Source organism: Anguilla rostrata, chromosome 1 (assembly GCF_018555375.3).
Source record: "Anguilla rostrata isolate EN2019 chromosome 1, ASM1855537v3, whole genome shotgun sequence".
Classification (NCBI taxonomy): Eukaryota; Metazoa; Chordata; class Actinopteri; order Anguilliformes; family Anguillidae; genus Anguilla; species Anguilla rostrata.
Window position 1 is genome coordinate 9,237,197 of NC_057933.1, and position 21,957 is coordinate 9,259,153.

At 45.3% G+C, this 21,957-nt stretch overlaps 1 protein-coding gene across 8 annotated transcripts in view; it reads right to left on the reverse strand.

Moving 5' to 3' along the window:
• Positions 1-21,957, reverse strand: part of pacs2 (phosphofurin acidic cluster sorting protein 2) — a 67,501-nt gene that overhangs the window by 43,708 nt on the left and 1,836 nt on the right. The window lies entirely within an intron of this gene.

The window sequence follows — 21,957 nt, forward strand, 5'->3', positions numbered from 1 at the left end:
TCGTACCCTTTAGAAAAGTACATGACCTCACGAATCGCTTCAGGGAATATCTAGCTAGCGGCATAAATGGATCATAGATAAAAATGTAAGCTATGCAAGTCGGCCTGGGCATCTGCCGAGCAGATAAATAACCTGTCTGACACACAGCAATTTCAGCGCCAGGCTCGGAGGATTCGGACACGCCCAGTGGCACTATCAAATCACCGGCAGGCAAGCTCTTCAGCGCCCCTGAATAGTTTTTTGCAAAACTGGACCAACAGTCAGCCAACTGCTATAATGTTTCTTGAAAGCTGGGAGCACATGCTACGTCTGACTAATTCTGTGAAAACTGCATCACGCTGATAAAGCTGAAATCGCGTTCATTAAAGAAAAAAAAACACTCCCGCGGTGCTGGACCGCTCGCGCTCTATGAAGGACTGTGGTCTGTGAAATCGAACATTCGTCGAGCTGCTGAGTTTGGCTCACCGAACGCAGGCGCTAGACAACGTGCGGGGAAAACACCCAACATCACTTCACTCTTGACAAAGAGCAGGTTTTGCTTTTCAATAAAAAATCAATGTAGATTTCGTGAGTTTCGCTCATTTTTCCTAACGCGATGACCGTGGCTACAGCACACTGGTGCAGATCTCGCTGCCCTGGCACCCATCGTTGCAAGCACAGCCACGGGGAACGTCGGGAGACTCCAGGGACAATTGCAATGCGTTTCACTACCTCGTGTTCAACAGACAGCTTAGTAAGCTTATCACGCCTTTATGTGCTGCGCTAAGTAGCAAAACCAAAACTGATGAGAGCCAGCATGTGCTTCAATTTCTAGCGTTCACGCGGAGCCTGTGGAGAAACGGTTTTAGTGGTATTAAAGCTATATATAATGATTACCCCGAATCTGTCCCTCAAGACCGAGCATCGGTATAATAGCAGGGCGTGGATCGTATGTCGAATCGCGTTTCTCTTCATTTAGGGCACCAGTTAATGAACATTAAAAACAAGTAGGTCACCAAAAATAACATTACTCGTGCAATCGTATCTGAGAGTGATCAGCACGACCTCTTACAATTCAGAGGAATAATGAACGGAGGACCATGGTTCACGAACACATAATTCAGTAAATGTAATTTATCGTAATAATAAAGACATCCCATGTGCGATACACAGTGGAGTCACAATAATACAAATACATCCTTTCATAGGTTTACTTTTCCCTATGAGAACAATTTATTGTAAATTAATTTAGATGCGTATAGATTTTGAGTACCTGATTGATGAGAATAATCTATTTGAGAGCAAACGTATGACACTCTGGAAGTAATACTAACAAATGACAAGTGCCATAATTGTGACCTACTGTTGACTGTGTAGAACATTGTTTGAAAACTCTGGTCCTGTGGACACACCGTCTGTGCCAGTTTCGGTTACAAGTGCATAGAATTGTTTCGGTTTGAGCGGTTGATCAAATACTTATACGGGTTAAACATTTTAAACAGTTAAACATAAACATTTTTCCACAAAAGGCTAACAGCAGCACATTCCTGTCACGTGATTTAAAACTCAGATTGGCATTCGACGAACTGTTCAAACTGAAACGGTCTGAATGAGTGCCCAGCTCAAATAAATCCAGCTCAACACCAGCAGAGCACAGCTGGCAAAATACTGGTCTCAGCGTGCCGGTAACTGATATGGATTTGAGGTTTATGGTGCTACGCAAAACTCAAAAGAACATCCCTAGTAATCCGAGCTTTTTCGTTTTCGAATACAGTCCCCAAGACCAGGTGGGGGCCTTCCACCTGCTTGACTCCATTTTGACTCATTTCTGTGGGTCGCCTCCAAGGTGCTGTAAACCTGGTTATCCGGAGTAATTTATGCAGTTTACATTCCTTTTACATATTGGTCCATTTACACAGGTGGAGTTTTTCCTGTAGCTATTTGGGTTAAGTACCGGGCTCAAGGGTCCAACAGCAGCGCCCCACCTGAGAACTGAGTCAGCAACCTTGGGTTTGCAAGCCCTGTTTCCTGACCATTATGTTACACTGCTGCCATTAGCTAGCATCATTTAGAAAATTGCCCAAAACTTACAGTAAGGGAAGGTAAAAAAAAAAAAAAACAGTACTATTAGTATTAGCTGGCAGCATGAAATCCATTGTTCAAGAGTAGGTTCTTTTCTTGTTCTTAATTTCTTCCTGCTTTTCTCCAAAGATAACAGCTGATGACAGAGCCTGGCTGGTTTCACTAAAAATTACTCAGTTAGTCAGAGTCTGCAAATGTGTGTAACATAGGTTTCATTGCCCCCAGGTTCCAAGCCACACCCAGCAAGACCAGCAAATGCATTTCTCACACGACGATCCTGGACAGTGCTCACTCAGTTTATCTCACATTGGACACACTGATGAGGCGTGGGCTGAAGATGGCCTGGTCATGCTTGGAGGTCCCTGGCTGCCACAACCAGTTTTACTGCCATCGCCTCTACTTTAAGAAACAGGACTGCCGCCCAAGTTTTCTTTCCATCGTTCACTCATCGCGTTCAGACATTTGCTGCACCATTTAAAGCCACCGGTCATCAATACTGGAAAGCCTTCGGATGGCCTAACATCTCTACCTTGACGGCTGTAGCCAGCTATATCTGGCTTCAGACAGAGCAGGCCAACAGCCAGGCAAGCAAGACTTTTTTGAGCATGTAACTTTCAGGTCACTTGTCTTGAGACTGTTCAACGCCTGTTCCCGCTGTCCTATGTCTGGATTTAGTGAATTGGAATGAAGTGGGGGAGATGTCCAGGTTTCTCCCTTGAGGATTGAGGGAAGAGCTGGTTGGGGGGGAAAAAAAGTCTTGCTTGCCTGGCTGTTGGCCTGCTCTGTCTGAAGCCAGATATAGCTGGCTACAGCCGTCAAGGTCAAGCACCTTGCTCAAGGGTACAACTGAAGTGCCCAACCTCAAACACAGTTTACTGAAAAAATGGAACCCAGTCTTATTTTGGACTTGGACAGGGTGAAAGCATCTGCTAAATGAATAACACTTTAGCAGGACACTAGCCCCACTAGATCAGGAGCCAGAAATAGAAATAAGAGCACAAATTAGCCTAAGCTTTCAAATCAGAAATGTAATCAGATGCAAATAAATAAACAGTCTCAGGATGGAGAAACTGTCCACCATGTGACCGGTATATTTTCACACAGCGATCAAGAGCGAAAATTATGTAAATGCAACAAGAATGCGATATTGAACATTTTGAGCAGATCAACAGAGAGAACGGGTGCCGTCTGTGCAGTGGGTGAGAGCTAAGTAGCCTGAAAAAGATTACGGAATCTCAGAAGGATTTCCGATTATCTTCGGTTCAAAGTTGCAAAATCAAAGGAAGAGCGATTTTCAATGGGGATGCAGCAGGAGGAGAATGGCACATTTCGTTTTCAATTTACGGTGAAATTACCCTGAAGCCATCTTCAGCTCATTTCTTCAGGGTCAATGAAGTAATCACAGTCAGATACGGCTGCGCTCCAGAGTGGTTTCCCAGGAAACAAAATAAGCCTCTGGCTTTTATTTTTTAAAGGTATAACCAACTGGGACTTGTCTATAAGGACAAACCGTCCATTCGTTGAATGCGCGGAGAGAAGAACAAAGAGACGGAAAGGGAAAAGGAAACAAAAAAAGCAAGCTGAAGCAGAGCAGTTGGTGGCATTTTGTGGGGTTTAGACAACGGGGGGAAACCGAGCACAGACCCAAATTACACAATAACCAGTTTCCAGAACTCCAAAACTGTATCAGGCTACTCACTCTTAATTATGGGTGTAAATATCAGGCTTCGCCACCATAGGATACGGTTTCGATTCTTGAGGCAACGGTTCGATATTTGGCAATATCGCAAATTTTGCTACGATACGATCCAACATAGTAAGAAACGATCAATTTTTATGATCCAGCTAACACAGGTACAACATACAGTATGTTGTACACATGCAACAAAATTGAGGTCGAGAGGTCAAAAACATACTGTCATATTTAAGAGGTAAAACTGCACTAGTGTGAGTGATGATGAGGTCGAGTCAGAAACACAAACAATGATGTTGGCAGTGTTGCTAGAGAGCAAACCACCAAAAAGACTATAGAAATTTAAATATGTATTCTTCTATGATTCATGACCATACGGATCGATTTTTGCACGTTGTAACGATTGGCTCGGAAGTACCGATGTACCATTACACTGTTATTCCAAACATCTGATTACATCATACATCACCCTCCCAAACCCTGGACAATCACTCAGATACTACAAGAATGTAGTTGTTCAGGTCACACCAAGCCACGTAACATCATTAAATGCAATTATTGTAATCACTATGCTCTTCACCAGATAAAACCACAGACATTTCACTCATACTCAACCACCCGTTTGTAAGAGAAAGAAGTCAAACGCTTGTCTTCAATAAAACACGTACACAGTTGGGTAAATAAAATGTGCTCTTATCTTCAACGATTAACTGTCACTATTTCCTGGCCTCTTACTCTCAGGTGTACAGGAAAAGAAAACACTCTTTCCAAATTAACTGAGCACAGGAGATTCAGTTCTTTGTCCCTGGAACAGAATGAGTTCAGAACGGGCGAGGCCAAGCTACATTGATCGCCATACCATTAGGATGGGCTGATAATAGATGCAAAAGATCAGATTAGCACATCCATATACCATACAGAACAGCAGATAAGCATGCCAACCCAATCAATACCCACGAGCAGGCGAGCTGACGCCGTGTTTATGGATCTAGTGACCTCACACGTACAGTGAAAGGGGAAGCATCATCTCACTTCTGGTCCGGAGTTCAGAATCCATTTTGGAAGACCACATTTTGAGGCCAAGTTGCCTTCTGCATTTTCCACAAGATTTCCAAATGCTTTTCGACCTTCACATATTCTGGCCATGCAATTCAAACGTTTGGGGGGGAGGGGGTGGAACAAATTGCAGTTTCCGTCCAAATCCCAGATGCAAAAGTGAACCCAACACGGGTAAAAAAAGGAAATACACATGTCAGGAAGAGAGAGAATCAAATTACTACCCATTAAGGTCTCGAGAGGCTTTTCTCCTGCTATCTTGTTCTATTCTAAGAGATCAATTATGATCATGATTCATACAGAATTTACAAAGGGATTTGTGTTAATTGCATAAGTCAGCTCCTTGTAAGAGCACTGCAAAGGATTATACATTTTCTCTCTATAACAGAGCAAGGAAAATATTATGGATCAAAATTATTCACTTGACAGGATACAGTCTGGGAAATTCATGAATTTAACTGGGTAATCCATTGGATTCTCCCAGGGACAGCAGAAGGATGTAAGAGTTCATCTTATTCAAAATGAAAATATTCTACAGACTGAATTGATCAGATATTGCGTACTACATTTAATTATCTGGGACTACGAGAGCTGACATCCATGTAGTGCAGACATATTATGGAAACAGGACAACCTCTTCATATGAAACACAGATTGAGGTCCTAATCTCATTTTGTCCTTTTCATCAATAGCTAACAACTGAAGGAACCAAATGCAATATACCCGACTGCGGACTGGAGTTTGACCATATTATTCTGGTTATAAAATACCTGGGATCAATCTGCATCTACAAAAAAAAACCCACAGCACAACTCAAGTACAAAACAGGGGGTCACATTTGACATCTTACCCCATGAAAGGTACAAGCTGTACAAGAATGACCCAAGCAGGCTGAAACCCAAAATGTCAGAATGGAAGATGCTTACTGAGAATAAAGCAGCACTTATGAAGGTAATGGCAGCACTGTGATAAAGTCTAAATATCTGGCAGAATTTGGATGTGAGGAAGGGTAATATTTCAATGGAATCCAGCATTTAGACCCTGGTACTACAACCCCCCCCCCCCCCCCCCACCCCCACCCACCACCACCACCACCACCACCCCTGTGATGCTAATACTTCGGGTTTTGATTGTCATATGCGTCTTGAAGATACAAGTGCATTTACACTTGTATAAAATCTGTCTCGAATGCGTCTCAGATCACCTCCTGAAGAGGTTCACGCGGTCGGATTTGGATCCGTTCCGAATGCATTTTGGGTGCATTTACACCTGCGCTTCTACGCGGATAATCCCCATAAAAATATAATGCCTGATGCTCGGGGCGGGAGAAAAGAGCAGGTGTAAATGGGGCCACAGACTCAAAGCATTCGGAAGCAAAGGAGGGACCTCACCTGAACCACCGCTAATGTGCCGCACAGGCCTGGTGGAGTAGAGTCCATTTTCAAAAACCATCCAGTTTAATCTGAGGCAAGGCTAAACGGCGACATTTTTTCCATTCAAAGTCTCTTAATGCGATTTCACTTTTAGACGGGACTCAAAAAGGAATTAAATGCGTACAGATGGCGTTAAGTTCCTGTCTAATTTTAATGACACAGACAAGCTAAAAAAAAAAATCCCATTGTAACAGAAAATAAAAACCAATTCCAATGAATGCATAAAGGATAATACTCCCTCAAGAGGAAAACCACTGTGATTAAATGATTACGATTATAATGCTCCAGTCCCACAGCTTAATTATATGATGTTACCTGTGCTTATACCGAACATTATTTTATTTATTATTTCTTTGCATGGCCTGCCTAATGATTAAAGTTTTTCTTGGCCAGCAAGCAAGCCAAAAATAAAAAACCAAGGATTAATATAAAAGAGGATATCTTCTTCATCAAGGGCAGAGGTTGTTTCGTCCTCTAAAACGCATCCTTTGAAACGGCCAGACAGACAGATCACTTGCATCCTGTTGACTCCCGGTGACATTGGGTAGGACAGAACGCCCCCTGACTTCACCCTCTGCTCAGCTACAGATGATAACACTTTCATAACGCGGGCCACAGGAAAGCTCAAAGATACGCTTGGGCCTGTTCAGCATCGACCAAGATGGGCACGCAGTAAAAACTGACAAAAATGCGTGGGATTTCCCCACTTTACACACATACAGACATCAGTACGCAACAGCACAAGAATAACTGTGATAAACACAGGGCTCCTTAAAGGGGTGCAGGGAATGCATTTATTTAAAGGAAGAACCGCTCGTTAATTTAGGAGACACCGTCTAGATGGAAAGTCTAGTGGGTATATTTGCGACTGATTAGATGTCCTAATACCTACTTGGGGGTTTCACACAGAAAGAAAGGTTGTAATAAACTACTTTAAAGGGGAACTTCACTGAAAATATAAAACGGAGCCTAATATGCTACTCCTTCAGTTTAATAGGTACATAAATTTTTTAAAAGCAAGGAACTGGGCTCACTATCCAAGAAACCTGCGATTCCTTCCACAATCTTTTCAGACCTTGGAGTTGGCGCACACCATTTCCCCTCTAGAAGGCACAAAAAGTTAATGGGAACTTGATTTATAAATCCACAAGTCAGCTAAATATGTTGAGACATATTGTAACCTTTTTTTTTTTTTTCTTAATTGAAATGTTGATACTCCTAAAAATGTCACTCGATGCCAGGCGCATTCAATCTCATTTTGTTCCGTTCTGGCTACAGCCAGCAGAATGGACTGTAAAGCTGGACGTTCCCATCTGTTAATAGAAAGCCAACACACAGTAACAACAGGCACAAATGCCACTCATAGAAACAGAAACCAAGGCAGTGTGCAAGAAGCAGACAGGTGTGGAGGATTCTAGGTCAACAAAACAGTTTGCCAGAGTAGCTCATGTCATGCACAAATTTCTCACTTATTAAAGAATGTATTAATGATTCAACATTTCAGTCATCTTGACCTTCATCGAGTATCAACGATTGGGAGAGAAGGTGTGTAAACTGAATCAGCTGATCACCCAACCAGATCTATATAATTACATCATAAAGCAGGAGGTCGTAAACGTTAACATGCCTTAAATTAGGTAATCAGAGACATTTGGAAGAAAACTCAATACACAGGAGTTATAATGACCTGCTAAAGTAGAAGGAAGCAGAACACCATTATCTAAGTCAAAAAGAAATACAGTACATCAATTAGTTTATGATGTCACACTGACTTGGGGATTTTTAAATTACCCTGGCAACCCAGAACAGTGACATGGTTTTTCCTCCTTATATATCATTATGTTATTATGTTTAGTGATCAGCCAGGCCAGGTAATTAGACAGACAAGTTTCTGCCGCAAATTGTGTTTGATAAACCTTTTGTTTGTGTTCTGTAACTTGTAAAGTCAGACTCTGATTCACCCCGCCCCCCACCCCCCCACCCCCCCAGCTCACTTCCAGCCATTTTCTCTCTTCGTTTAGCAGCCCAGACTGGGCTGACTCTATTAAAATGACTCAGTCTCCATCTTGGCTCCATCTTCCCTCGAAGCATCTTAATTTCCATCTGTTAGTGCCTCCTCCTGCCAGAGAGGTGCGGTAATTTGCGGCCAGTTGAATCAGCCCTCTGAATCAGCGCGGTCGCCACGCATCTTGGATCAACGTCCACGGTAACGCGGCTGATCGCTCTGTAAACATTTTGCGGATTTTCTGACATCGCCGCTGGTGCAATGCCCAGCACGGAGAGAGACTGGGACGCGTCGGCAGCCCAGAGCTAGTGATAAAAACCCGAACAGAACCGCTGACTTCAAATCAGGCTGCGTTCTCGAGTCACCAAAACAAAAGGTTTTCAACATGGATGTCAACTGTGAGAAATGGAAACATACACATGCAATGTTTTCACTGGATAAAGATAAGCTCATCTTTAATTTTACCCTGAGGATTTCACACGACAGCTGCATTTTGTGTGACTTAGGCCGAGAACCTTTAACACTGGGAACAAGCTGGGTGAGCTCTCCTGCTGAGGCACTCGCACAGTGCAGCGATGCACCCCACGGTCCGTGCTGATTCATGACCATGCACTCCACGGCCATCTGTTGCCAAGCAACATATAGGCCTAGCTGGCCATGGCATCACCCAAGGAAGGCTGTCTGGCTCTTCTGTGTAATAGCAGCTCCTTGGTGCCCTGCTATCAGCTGGTGCCAGCTGCAGCTGGGCATGGTTTCCCTGGTTACGCATGATAATGTAGGGGCTGCCTCCTGAGCGAATGGTGCAGAAGTGGGAGGGGCCTGGTTATGATTGGGCAACCTCAACTGGAGGGGGGGGAGAACTGAAAAACAGGGCCTTAAAAAGTTCAAACAAACAACCTTACCACTGAAAGAAGAACATCAGAGTTGTTATTTAAGGGGGAAAAAATGCTTAATCGGTGATTTTTAACAGATTTTCGGATTTGTGTGTGGGTTTTACGAGACCGTTATAGGTCAAGAATTCAAGCAGTTTCCTTGGAACGGAGTGCAATGCCAGGGAGTTGAGAGGTTCGGAAAAGATACCGCATTGTAACGGATTTAGCGGGGGGGGGGGGCATTCCAGGTTCTGCCAACCCAGAGGAGTTAAGCCGTCAGTCTGAAAATGAAAATGCTGTGACAGCCCTGAATTATTAACACCATGGGCGAAAGGCTTCAGCGCAGAAGTAATGATTTGTGACTTTGTCCACAGTGACAGAACGGTTACTGCTGCAGGAGAAAGTTTATTTGCGTGTCCATTATACAGACATTCGCCTTTAAATCACAGCTTATCATATGACAAACAGATAGCACTAAAGGAAATCAATTACCCTATGCTGTTGTAAATGCAACCACTGTATTGATTCAACCTTCCAGATATAAGTGTAGCGAGCAAATGTACAGTTACCAAGCGTGGCTGCGCCAACACGTTGTGGAACATGTTTTGCTGTAAATGGCAGAGAATTAACTGTTAAACGGCATTTAAAATGAATTAGGCATTACCAACGGTTTCTGCTACAGCTGCCATGGTTGGTTACGGAAAGGTGGCAAGGAACACGTACTTCTACATCGCCGTACCCAACGGCGAGAAACTGCAACATATTCCAGATTCTGCAACTTCATTTTTGGGCACCGGTGGCGATGAAAACAAAAGGATGGATGTTCGCATGGGTGGCACGGTTTCAACGCGCAACCCGCATGGCACCGTCATCGTTACCGGCCCTGGCCCGCTTCGGGCCATTTTACCACGCTTCAGCACCAGCTAATGAGCTCGATGCCAGGAGCAACATGAGAGGGTGTGATATTCATCAGTAATTGGCATTTTTACAAGGCAAGTAAAAGGCTTGCACAATATTTCTGAAACGTCTCCGTACACATAATGAATCACCGTGTAAACGTGCGATGCGCGAGGCACGCGAGCGCTGGAGCGTAGCGGGTGTTCCGCGCGGGTCTGTGTGTGTGTGTGTGTGTGTGTGTGTGTGTGTGCGCGTCTCGCGGCCGTGCCCGTTAGCCGCGTCATGAGCGCCGAGCGCCAGTCACCGCGGTTCCGCTCTGGCCGAGCCTCCAGACTCTCCACTGGGTCGGGGATTAACCCCGTCACGGCTGGGAGTCTCACGCACAGATACGCACACAGGCGGCACGCATACAGCCGGCAGTCAGGCTGAAACGCAAGTACACACACACATTAAAACATGCACGCATTAAAACACACACATGCATGCATGCATTAAAACACACACACACATGCATTAAAACGCGTACAAATGCATTCACATTAAAACACAAACATACAAACACACGCGCACACAAAAAACACGCATGCATGCATGCACGCACACACATTAAACTACGTATGCATTAAAACATGCACACACGCATGCACATTAAAACACACACACAAACATGCACACAAACACGCATGCACGCACGCATTAAAACACACATGCACACGCACATTAAAACACATGCAGACATTAACACACACATGCACATAAACAGAGATTGGATCTGCTAAGATAAAAGACATGTGTACTACAGCTGGGTTGCATCCCAATCAATCAAGGTTAATGATTGCACAATGCATAATGTACACAATGACAGAATTCATTAGGGGGAAAGAGGTAAAGCAGTGATTTCGAAATGTCAACATGTTGAGTTTGTTATTATTAATTTGGACTGCTAAATGTTGACTTCAGGCCTGTCCATCATTGCATCATCCTCTGTGAATGCACCCAGCCACTGCTGCTTCACTCTCTGCAGCCCACCAGCTGAGCAGTGCAGACACTGAGCTGAGACAGCTGGGACCTGCAGACTGCAGTTGGGAGACCAGCCAGAGAGGGCGCTGTAGAGCAACAGCGCACAGAACATTGCCAGTGTTCCATCAGGCCCCTGGGATGGATTGCTGCAATAAGGTCAAAAACCTCAACTGGCAACAACACCTGAAAACCCTAGGAATGTATCCCTTTTTTATATCAACAAAGTTCCAGCCAAGAAAGCCAGGTTCGCTGCTTAGAGACAGAGTCAGCCCTGAACGCAGCCAACAGCAAAGACCACAGTGAGTCCTCCATATTACCTGTAACTGCATAATTTTTACACAATAACTCACAAAAGCACACGTTTCATATTTATTTTTCCTTTTCATTCATCAAATATATACATGCGAACACCCTCCAATTAGTTATGAATAGTGGCAGAGCACTGAGGTTTAAAATAGCCGGGGGTGGGGGGGGGGGGGTCTGTAACATCGCACCCCGGAAACAGGGAGAGATGGTGCTGCCGGGACCTGGGGGGGCGGGACGGGGGGGCGGGACGGGCAGACCGGCGCAGCCCAAAGCGAGCCTGTGCCTCGCGGCGTTGCCGGGGCGACTCAGCTGAAAGCGCGATCGATCGCCCTGCGGAGTCGCGCGGCGTTCCAGAGGTGCAGCGGCCGCCCCTCGGCCGTCCTCCAGGAAGCGCCGAGTCAGCGGGACGGGATACAGCTCATCCGCTGGCACCACTCATGTTTACGCACAGAACGTCCGGGAGCCCGCCGGCCTTACAGGTGTAAGTGATCTCCAACTTACACAAATGCAGAAATATCTGAGAACGAACACACACACACACACACACACACACACACACACAGACTAAACACAAACTAAACACAAACTTTAAAAATGTGCTCTGCACGCAGAATAAAATCAAATAAAAAAAGATGGCACAATGCAAGTTATTCTCGTTCCCCCCGCCCCCCCCCGCACCGCCGCCATCCCACTCAAAATTCTCGGGGCACGAGCGTCCCGCGCGCGGAGCGACAAAGAGGCCGTGTTCCCCCAGAACTCAAAGTGACATCTCAGCACTCTCCCTACCGACCGGCCCAAATATGACAGCCTACAGGGGCCAGCTGCTGCGGCGGGGGGGGGGCACTCAATCACCGCTCTGTTACAGAACAGGGCCTCTTCCCACCCCCCCCCCCAGGGGACACGGCCTGCTGGCCGCTCGCTCCCACTGTTCTGGAGAGTTCCGCCGGACCCCCCTCCCTGCACCAGGACGACAGGGTGCGGTGACGACACACCGACAGGATGCTGTCAGAAGCGGGCCGCGGCGTTCGCGTTCGCCAGCTGCAGGGCTCCACCTGCGCAGTCAAGGCACGCAACACGCAGACTGCGCCCCCCACCCGCTTCACCGATGCGCAGCCGGCCGCAGTGCTGACATTGACAGTGCATTCCGACCCACGAGCGCCCGCCCGCTCACTCGCTCGCTGCATCCCAAGACCACATGCACACACGGGCGGGCGGGTGACAAGGCCGCTGCGTTCTCCTCCAGGGTTCAGGCGAAATGTTCCACCCTCCTGTCCCGCGCGTGACCGTCGCCTCTGTGATTGGCGGTCCTCACACGGCCCTGTCGCGCGATTGGTGTTCGCTGCAAATTGAGAGACCCAAGTTTAGCAGCGGCCTGTCCTGAGGTGACTCCAGGAAATGTGATATGGATGCAAACGCAGGCTTTCCTTCAGTTCCCTGTCCAATTACGCACGGTGTCAACGACCCAGGCTCTCTGAGGGCGGGGGGGTGCACCACATCATTCTAGACCATTTATGTTATGAGTGAAGAGGTGGAAGTGAAATAAAAGCTGAGAATCAATGGTGGGAAAGAAAGGGAAGAAGATGGGGTAAAGTCTGTGATGGAAAAGAGGAATAGAAAAACAGAGATGGGTGGAGAGGACACAAGCAGAACTGCAAATGAGGCACTATTGCCTAATGGAGAATCAGTGCAGCATAATAGATAATCAACTGGAGTTGCAACCAAAGGGTTGCAGGTTTGATACCTAGGTAGGACACAGTCGTTGTACCCTTGGAGCAAGGTATTTAACCTGAATTGTTGCTCCATTATATATCCAGCAGTATAAATATATACTATGTAAAAATGCAAAAGCTGTGTAAGTCCCTCTGGATGAGAGCGTCCACTAAAAGCCTGTAATGTCTCCATGTTTATCAAGGTCCCTGGTCTTCAACAGCACATTCTCATTGTAAAATGTGCTTTTCTGAAACAGCACTTATATGGGGAGATGAGTCTCTGTGTGCATGGAAACCCGGGTAACTACAGCTGCGCATTGAGGGATGGAATCTGCGAGTGTGTGTGTGTGTGTGTGTGTGTATGCGTGACGAGATTACTTTGTGTTCGCATGTATGATGAGACTCGTGCGTGTGTCTACCCGTTTGAGTGGGCCTGCGTACGACTCACACACAACATCAATTAGTCTGATCTTCAAAGCAGCAGGGGGTCCTCCTCAAGACCAATCAGACGGGGCCCCCTGGAGTGAGCTCGCTGGGAGGGGGCGGGTCAGAAGGCCGTGCCACACTCATTAAATATGAAACCGCCCCCAAGGGAACCCGGCCAACCAGCTCCCAGAGACCAACCAACCCGGGAACAGTGCTCCGTCCCGGCCACACTTACGGTCTGCTTTCGTTTCCCTCCTCATCTCCGTGCACATCTTTCACTCTCCACCCCGGCTTTCCTTTATGACCTTCTCCATCTCTCACTACCCGTCCTCCTCCCCCTCTCTCTTAATCGCACATGAGTACCACTCCAACGTGTTATCCACCAGCCAAGAAAATCTATCAAAACACTTATAAAAATAAAAAAAAGTAAATAAATAATAAAATCTTCCCAGCTGGTCTCTGGCACTCATGCCTAATGCACGCTCCAAATCCTGGCGTCCCTCAGACAGGAGGGAGAGTATTAACCTCAAATAACATTACTTTAGAGAGGGTTCGGCTCTTCTTTCTGTGTTTTCCCCATATTAGTAGCAATCATAATCAACGTGACCAATAACGGAATTTAAAAAATAACCTCGAATAACCGCGAATCCGCGGTCGTATCAGAAAGCAAATCTCTCCTTCTCTCATTTGCAGGAAATGGTTCTGAAATGGCTCAGGTCAAAAAGGTAATCCCCTGTGTGTGTCTGTGTGTGTGTGTGGGGGGGTGTGCTGTCATTCTAAACACGGCAGCACCTTCAAAATGTCAGCTGCAGTGAGTGAAAGGCCTCCATATCAACCCGAGACTGAGCACCAAAACATGTAAGCATAATGTTTCTTTTATTTTTAATGTTAGAAATTCAACCAAATTACCAGAGAGCCAGGCCTCTCTAAATGCATTAATAGTTTATGACCCACTGTTTTATAAGTGAAAAGTGGCTTTAAGCCAAGAATGGGCTTACAAGCGTGATGCAAGTAATAAGAGCTTTGTACAGTTAACACATTTGTTACTGTAATTAGTATTCAGAGATAAATGGTAATGAGTACTTAGATGCTTGTTAGCAGAACACTTTTCAAGTTAGGCTACTTCTTTACTCATATTAACATCTTGTCTTTGCCACTACAGCAAAAGAAGACGCAGGTGTCACAGGTGTGAGTTATGGGTGACTGACACAGGTTACAGACACATGACACCATGGAGGGCTGAGCACAGGAAGGTACTTGCTACCTGGATAGGCTGTACGCCAAAAAGAGCAGCGCGGCTGCGACCACAGTCCCATTATTTGCTCACTCGTTCGCTCTCAGCACTTCCCTCAAAAATGGCTGAGTCACCCACCTGAGGGTGTAAAAAAAAAAAAAAAAAAAAATCCCAGCGAACCAACTTTGACTTGACCTCGGCCAACCCCCGCAGACTGAGTACATCCGTGTACACTTCTTAATGGAGGACGGTGATAAATCACTCTTGGAACATTGCCCATCCCCGGGCGCTCAAAGCTCACGACCAACGTCTCTGTCAGTGCCTTCAGCTTCTGGAGAACAATATTTTAGTACAGTACACCCCTACAGTAATTTTCCATGCCAAGAATCAATTCTTCAGATTTTCCAATAAATTCAATTCTACACTTGCAGGAGTAACGCCAATTACAGAGGAGGGAAATTGGAAACTGCATGTCAGACATTTCCAAAAATGTCACAGGTTGTCAAGAGCTTAATAATGCACTTCTCATTACATCGAACTCTCTTCTTCTGTCAGCAGCAAAGACCGGATTATATCTCTCCTGGGTGGGAAGGCATTTTTGCTTTCACGGGAAATACAGCCGAGGTGCTGATGCAATAGATTTAGTGTTTCTACATTATAAATTGAGCCCGCATTTTCCACTATTTCCTCATCTTCCTTGATTAATGAGACTGGGCATAAGCGTTGAACTTGAAGAATTTTCTTTTGGCACAATCCAAACAATATTTCTCTTTCTCCTTCCTAAAAACCTGTTCGGGATTCAACGGCATTGCAAAATGAAATGAAACTTATTCCGAGTAAAAACGTACAAGCAACCAGAAGCAGATCTGAAACCAGGTTAGTGTCAAATAAACACGATCGTGTCACCGATGGAAACGCAGGATTTAGGCTACCACCAACCCAGCAAACAGGAAATGCCCTCACGCAATGCTGCTGGAATGTTTTGTCAACGTTACAACATTGCCACAACATGGCAGCGGGGTCAGCTGGGTTACCGGTGCTGCATTTCCAGAGATGGAAACCACGTGGACATGATCACAATGATTCTAGTTAGCATTTCCTGCATGGATCGCTTGGCCCGCTGCTAACGATCACATCCCAAAGTCAATGCGGGGGGGGGGGGGGAAGTGAAGGGGGGCGGAAGTGTCATGGTCGTCACGGTTACGGGATCTGGGACAGAGCAGCGTTTCCCCCCATTGGGACTCTCAGGTAGCGGACGTCACTGAGGGTGCCCTACTGCTCACCCTCAAAAATGCTGGTCCACGGAGGACACTGCAGTGATATGAGCAGTCTAGCGGGGCACATTCCAAATTTTCAGAAAATAAAACAAGGGGAGGGTTTAAAAAAAGAACAATTATTTTATGTTCCTGTCGTACCAAGTCAAGGAAAAGAGAAATAAGACAAGGCCATTTCAGTGCCCGTCCTTCAAGAGCAACACACTTTACATTTAAGAGGAGAGGCCATCTGGTCTAATAGACGTCAAACGGACCGTTTAAGAGGCACTCAGACCCCTGAAATATCATTTGGGCCGGTTGGTGTATCGCGTGTGCGCAGGCATGCTGCAACGGCTGGAAGCCCAGACCCCTCTCCGGGGATCACTGAAGCATCCACAGCTTCCAAGAACCGAGGAATCTGACCCGGCAAAGGGCCTGAAACCTGACAACCTCGCGCTCCTGCTCGTAGTAATCGACCAAATCTACCCCCCCCCCCCTCTCGTTTTAATACCCTTGGACTCTCGTGTGTCATAAAAATACACCACAAAGCAGAAACATGGGCTCAGAGCAGAGGCTTTTCACCTGCACTGCCGTTCAGTCAAGATGGCCTGTCTTGGCAACAATGACCACCACCCTTGGCAACAATGACCACCACCTTGGCAACAATGACCAGCACTCTAGGACACTGTCCAGCTTTTGGGCAATAATCTTCACCACCCCAACTTAGTGTATGAAAGAGTGGACGCTGCCTAAACAGGCATCATTCTGATTCACTTAAAAATGATTTGACAAACAAAGGAAATGGGACTGCTGTGGAAACAATGCATAGCCTATCACCAGTGTACAACAGTACAGGACAATGCATAAACGAGTCTGTGAAGTACTAAAGTAAATAACTAAAGGCATTTGTGCATATTTACACAATCTAGCGTATTTACACAGTCACACTTAGAGGTGTCGGTTCTTTTGTCAATTTAATTGACGTAAAAGGATTTCAATATAACAGCCTTTTCTCCATTTCAGCGCAACAATCCACCCCAAGTACAAAATCCTATGATGAAGATTGTGATATAAAATAAAACCTGTAATGCAAAAAAAGTACTTTTCAAACCATCTTCTTCTTCTTCTATTATTAACCTAGGGGATGTTAACTGGGTTACACTGTATTCAACTTTAATATTTTATCATCAAATCCGCTTAATTTGGAACAAGGATAAACTCCTCTTCCCTGCCGTCCATTTTCCAAGTAAATCTTTGTTTGCCCTCTTTCCGAAAATAAACACGGGAGGAAAACTGTACAATGGGTGCTGAAAACCAGCGTTCACTTTGTCAAAACTAAAACCATCCATTTCCAGCAAGCCTATAAATGCATCACAGTAACTTTTGATTTCCCCAAAAGCACAAAACAGGTACCATCCATCCTCAAAGCAGTCTCTGTTAACAAAAAGCTCTGCGCAGACTTGGAAGAATCCAGAAATGTGGGTTATGGATACAGCATGGTTATATTCATAGAGATAAGACAGCGAGCCCCTGTCTCCGTGATAAGACACAACAGTTCAACTCTCAACCTGGTGGCCTATACAGGAAGACAACAGAGATCCTGGAAACACAGTAGGGACAATCTTGCACAAAATCTTTGAATGTTACACAATCTTGGCGTTGACCACACGAGTGTAGTAGAGTAGATTTTAACTTCTGCGGTGGGAACCTTTAAAAGTCTGTTTATTTCTATCTGAGCTGAATGTTACAGTTCAAAGATCGGGCCTTTGAATTCACGTTCGTTCTTGCACAACCTTTTCTGCCTAAGAGGGGCGAACCGACCGGGCGTCACACTGGCTGGTACAGAGCAGCACTGATCCGCCAGGCAAGAGGAGCGCTCGACCGGCGAGCTGATCAATGCTGATCAACGCTGATCCGCTGATCCTGAGTGGCGTGCCTGAGCGGGATAGGAGGGATCGAAACGGGGGAAGACGAGGAGACATTGGCGTGCTCCTCCGTCGATGTCTGTCCTCCTTCGCGCTCCCTGCCAGGCCTCTAAGGGCGAGATAAGGAGCCGGGAGGCGCTCTGCATACGAAACGCTTCAGCGAGGAGGCTCAGCCATTTTTTTTTTCTCTTTTTTTACAGGCTCGTTACTTTCACTGTGAACCAAACGGATCCCTGTCGTTGTTTACCAAAATGAAGAAAAAGCATTTGGGGCAGAGCTAAGCCAGCTTTAAGAACCTTGAACATTTACATTGTGCGTAATTTAAGACTTTTTGCACCAAATTTTATCACTTCTTTAATAGACTTCTTACTGGAAGCCATGAAATTTACATTCATAACCTTTAAACCAGGCACGCACACACGTAGGCATATATGCACTTATATGTACATATACACACACACACACACACATTTTATAATGGTAACAGTCAACAGGGCAACCTCACTTAACAGAAGAAAATGGGACCCAAAAATAAAGAGCTGATGGAAGAGCAGACAAAGCAAACAAGACTCAGGAAAAGCAAACCTTCTACACTCAGCAGGAGATGACAACCGAGGCTAAAAAAGAATAAGGGAAAACAAAAATAACTTTCAAAAAAGAGAAAAAATAAATATATATATATATATATATATATATATATATATAAATAAACCAGCCCGGCATGAAAGTAGGTCAATTACAGTTCATATCTGGCCAACTGCTGACCTACTTCTGACTGCAGGCGAGCACTAGGCCCCGACCACCCGTCATTTTGGGGCACCTTCCGTATAATTTCACGCTTGAAATCAGCAGATGTTCTCCTCTGGCATGTCTGTGAGATCACTGCATCTTGTTTTGGGGATTTCTTTTGCACACAAGACTTTGTAGTCTAAAAGTTTTGGAGTTCCCCCCCTGTGATTTTGGCACTGGGAACCCGGGGAAAGTGGAGCAACTCACGGTGGAAAAAAAAAAAAAAAAAAACGTTCCCGATTCGTCAGACTTTCCAGGTCCTGCTGAGCGCGGTGCTCACACCGAGACCCACGAAGAGCCAACACCCTGAAAAACTCCCTCGATTTTGCATCTGGGCAACACTGCACATCACCTCCACGCGAGCCCTTTGATGTGCGCACGGACACTTTCATGCTGTGGATGCAAATTTCGTTTCGCTTCTATTGCCTCTGCCCCGATCCCGGGACCAGCATTCCCGCAACTGAATATCGAAGGAAGTTCCTGAGCCCTGCGCTTTCTAGCTTTCTATTCAGGCGTACATACTTAGTAAACGTGTCATAGTTGCACTGCACAATGATTAAGGAACAAACTTGTTCCCTCAAGACTGGGAGGAGGAGGAGGACAGCCGTTCACTATGCGATTTAAAAAATTATAATACAAGAAACAATGTGATTTGCGGTCAGACCGTGGTGGTGGTAAGGCTAGCTCGAATTATTACATTACATTACAGGCATTTAGCAGACGCTCTTATCCAGAGCAACCAACACATCACATCCATTTTACAGCTGGATATACACTCACCGGCCACTTCATTAGGTCCACCTGCACCCGTTAACGCAAATATCTAATCAGCCAATCACGTGGCAGCAACTAAATGCATTTAGGCATGTAGACATGGTCAAGATGATCTGCTGAAGTTCAAACCAAGCATCAGAATGGGGAAGAAAGGTGATTTAAGTGATTTTGAATGTGGCATGGATGTTGGTGCCGGACCGGCTGGTTTGAGTATTTCAGAAACTGCTGATCTTTTGGGATTTTCACACACAACCATCTCTAGGGTTTACAGAGAATGGTCTGAAAAACAGAAAATATCCAGTCAGCGGCAGTTCTCTAGGTGAAAATGCCTTGTTGATGGCAGAGTTCAGAGGAGAATGGCCAGACTGCTTCGAGCTGATAGAAAGGCAACAGTAACTCAAATAACCACTTGTTACAACCGAGGTATGCAGAAGAGCATCTCTGAACGCACACCACGTCAGACCTTGAAGCAGATGGGCTACAGCAGCAGAAGACCACACCGGGTGCCACTCCTGTCACCTAATGAAGTGGCCGGTGAGTGTATACTGAAGCAATGCAGGTTAAGTACCTCGCTCCAGTGTACAACGGCAGTGTCCTACCCAGGAATCTAACCTGTTACCTTTAGGTTACAAGACCAGTTCCTTACCCATTATGCTACACTGCCGCCCTACAAATTATTTATGCTGATTTGTCTGTTTCACACTTTGCTCATCACTTCCTCTACCCACAAGTTCGGATGCCATCTCTGCAGCTTCCACAGCGCAGGGAAAGGAAGGGAAAGATTACATTTAAACCACAGGGGCTGCTGTGGTCAAGACCCAGCAGGGACTCCTGTCATTCAGCCCTCAACACATTTCACATCAGAGAGCCAGATATAAACCCACAGCATCGAACAGCAGGTCACACTATTGCCACAGCGTACGCCAAATTTTAATGTCCGCCCTTCAGGTTTGAGCAAACAACAGACAACACGATTTTCTGAAAATTATACGCAAATGTCCCGGTCCCAGCAAAGGAGTTTGTTTCAGCAGATTTAAGAGTGTGGACTGAAATTCCATCTTTGTGCAAGCGGAATACAGAGTACAGAGCTCCGGAACACGAGAAACACACTCAACATTTCCAGAAAGATACCTCGCTATTCTTTCAGCACTTTTGATTCTGTTGTTTCTCCCGACAGCTGTGTCTTCACGAACTGTAATTCAGTCAAAACTTCCAGCACAAGCCAGAAACTAGCCCAGCACTTTCAGGTATTCACAAGAGCAACTGTCACACTGTTAGCAAACGGTTATTATTAAGGATGAAGACAGGCTAAAATGCTACTGTGTGGTTCAGCCCTGATGCCATCAGACAGTCCTGGAGCCCTGGAGACGGAGAGTACTGCAGCTCAGGGCGTTAAGCACGTAATGAATGAAAATGTACAGCATCCTATATTCGTTTCAAGACACCTGAATAATTTGCATGACATTGCATCTCGCTTATCCCTAGTCTATTGGACGACGCACAGAAAGCATTTTTTTTACCCGAATGCTCAATACACAATTTGTTTTGTTGGCGAGCCAAAAATTAAAGGCTTCATCCCAATTAAAATTTCAAGTGTTTCAATAAAATGTTTTCAGATAATGTATTCCCTTTCATAAATAACCTTCGCCATGCATCAAACCACACTGGTGCAATGCACTACCCTTCCAAATAATGCATAATACTGCATGACTCGGGATAAATGCACAAAATGCCCGTGTCTTTGCCGATATGTTTTACGATTACGAATAAAAGTACTGTAGTTTTTAAGCGTGGTAGCCTACAACTATCATTCTAAAAGCCTCTATTATAAAACAAAAGCCACAGCAGCCATGTATTGCACATGCAAAACATTCTTCCAGCCTTCTCAATCATCTGAGTTCTTATCTCAATTTCAAGAGATCAAAAAAGAGAAAAATGCTCGAAGAAAACCGGCGGTCACTTAATCGCTTACTCGGATAAACACTGATATAGACTTAGGCTACACAGCAACATTCGTGCCGTCAAAGGCTTTTGAAAACGATGTCTGCGTGATAGTTGGTAACGCTGAGTGAATAAGCAGAGCGTTGTCAGACAATTATAATATACTGATAGGAAATAAATAAATAAATATACCTATAAACTTCTCTTTAGAAAAGCTACCAGATTAAAAATGATCGATAACTTCGTGTGCTTTATCCGTAGTAAGCGAGTTGTGATCAAGTAGTCGTAATCATTTGCACTTCTTCGGCAGGCGGCTCGCGATTAGTCTGGCTACATATTCCCATCGCAGCACAGGTGCACGAAAGATAACACTTCTGAAGTGCTCAGGTCAGCTAGTTATTCCACAAAACTACAAGACTGTGATACTAAACTATGAATAAATGGCGGCAAATTATTTAGCCGATTTGCTAAATGTGTGAGGTCAATAAAAACACAGTTTGTGATGTAAGATTAGCGAAACTAGCGGCATCCAGTTCTCTGTCTGCAGTAGTTTATCTGTACTT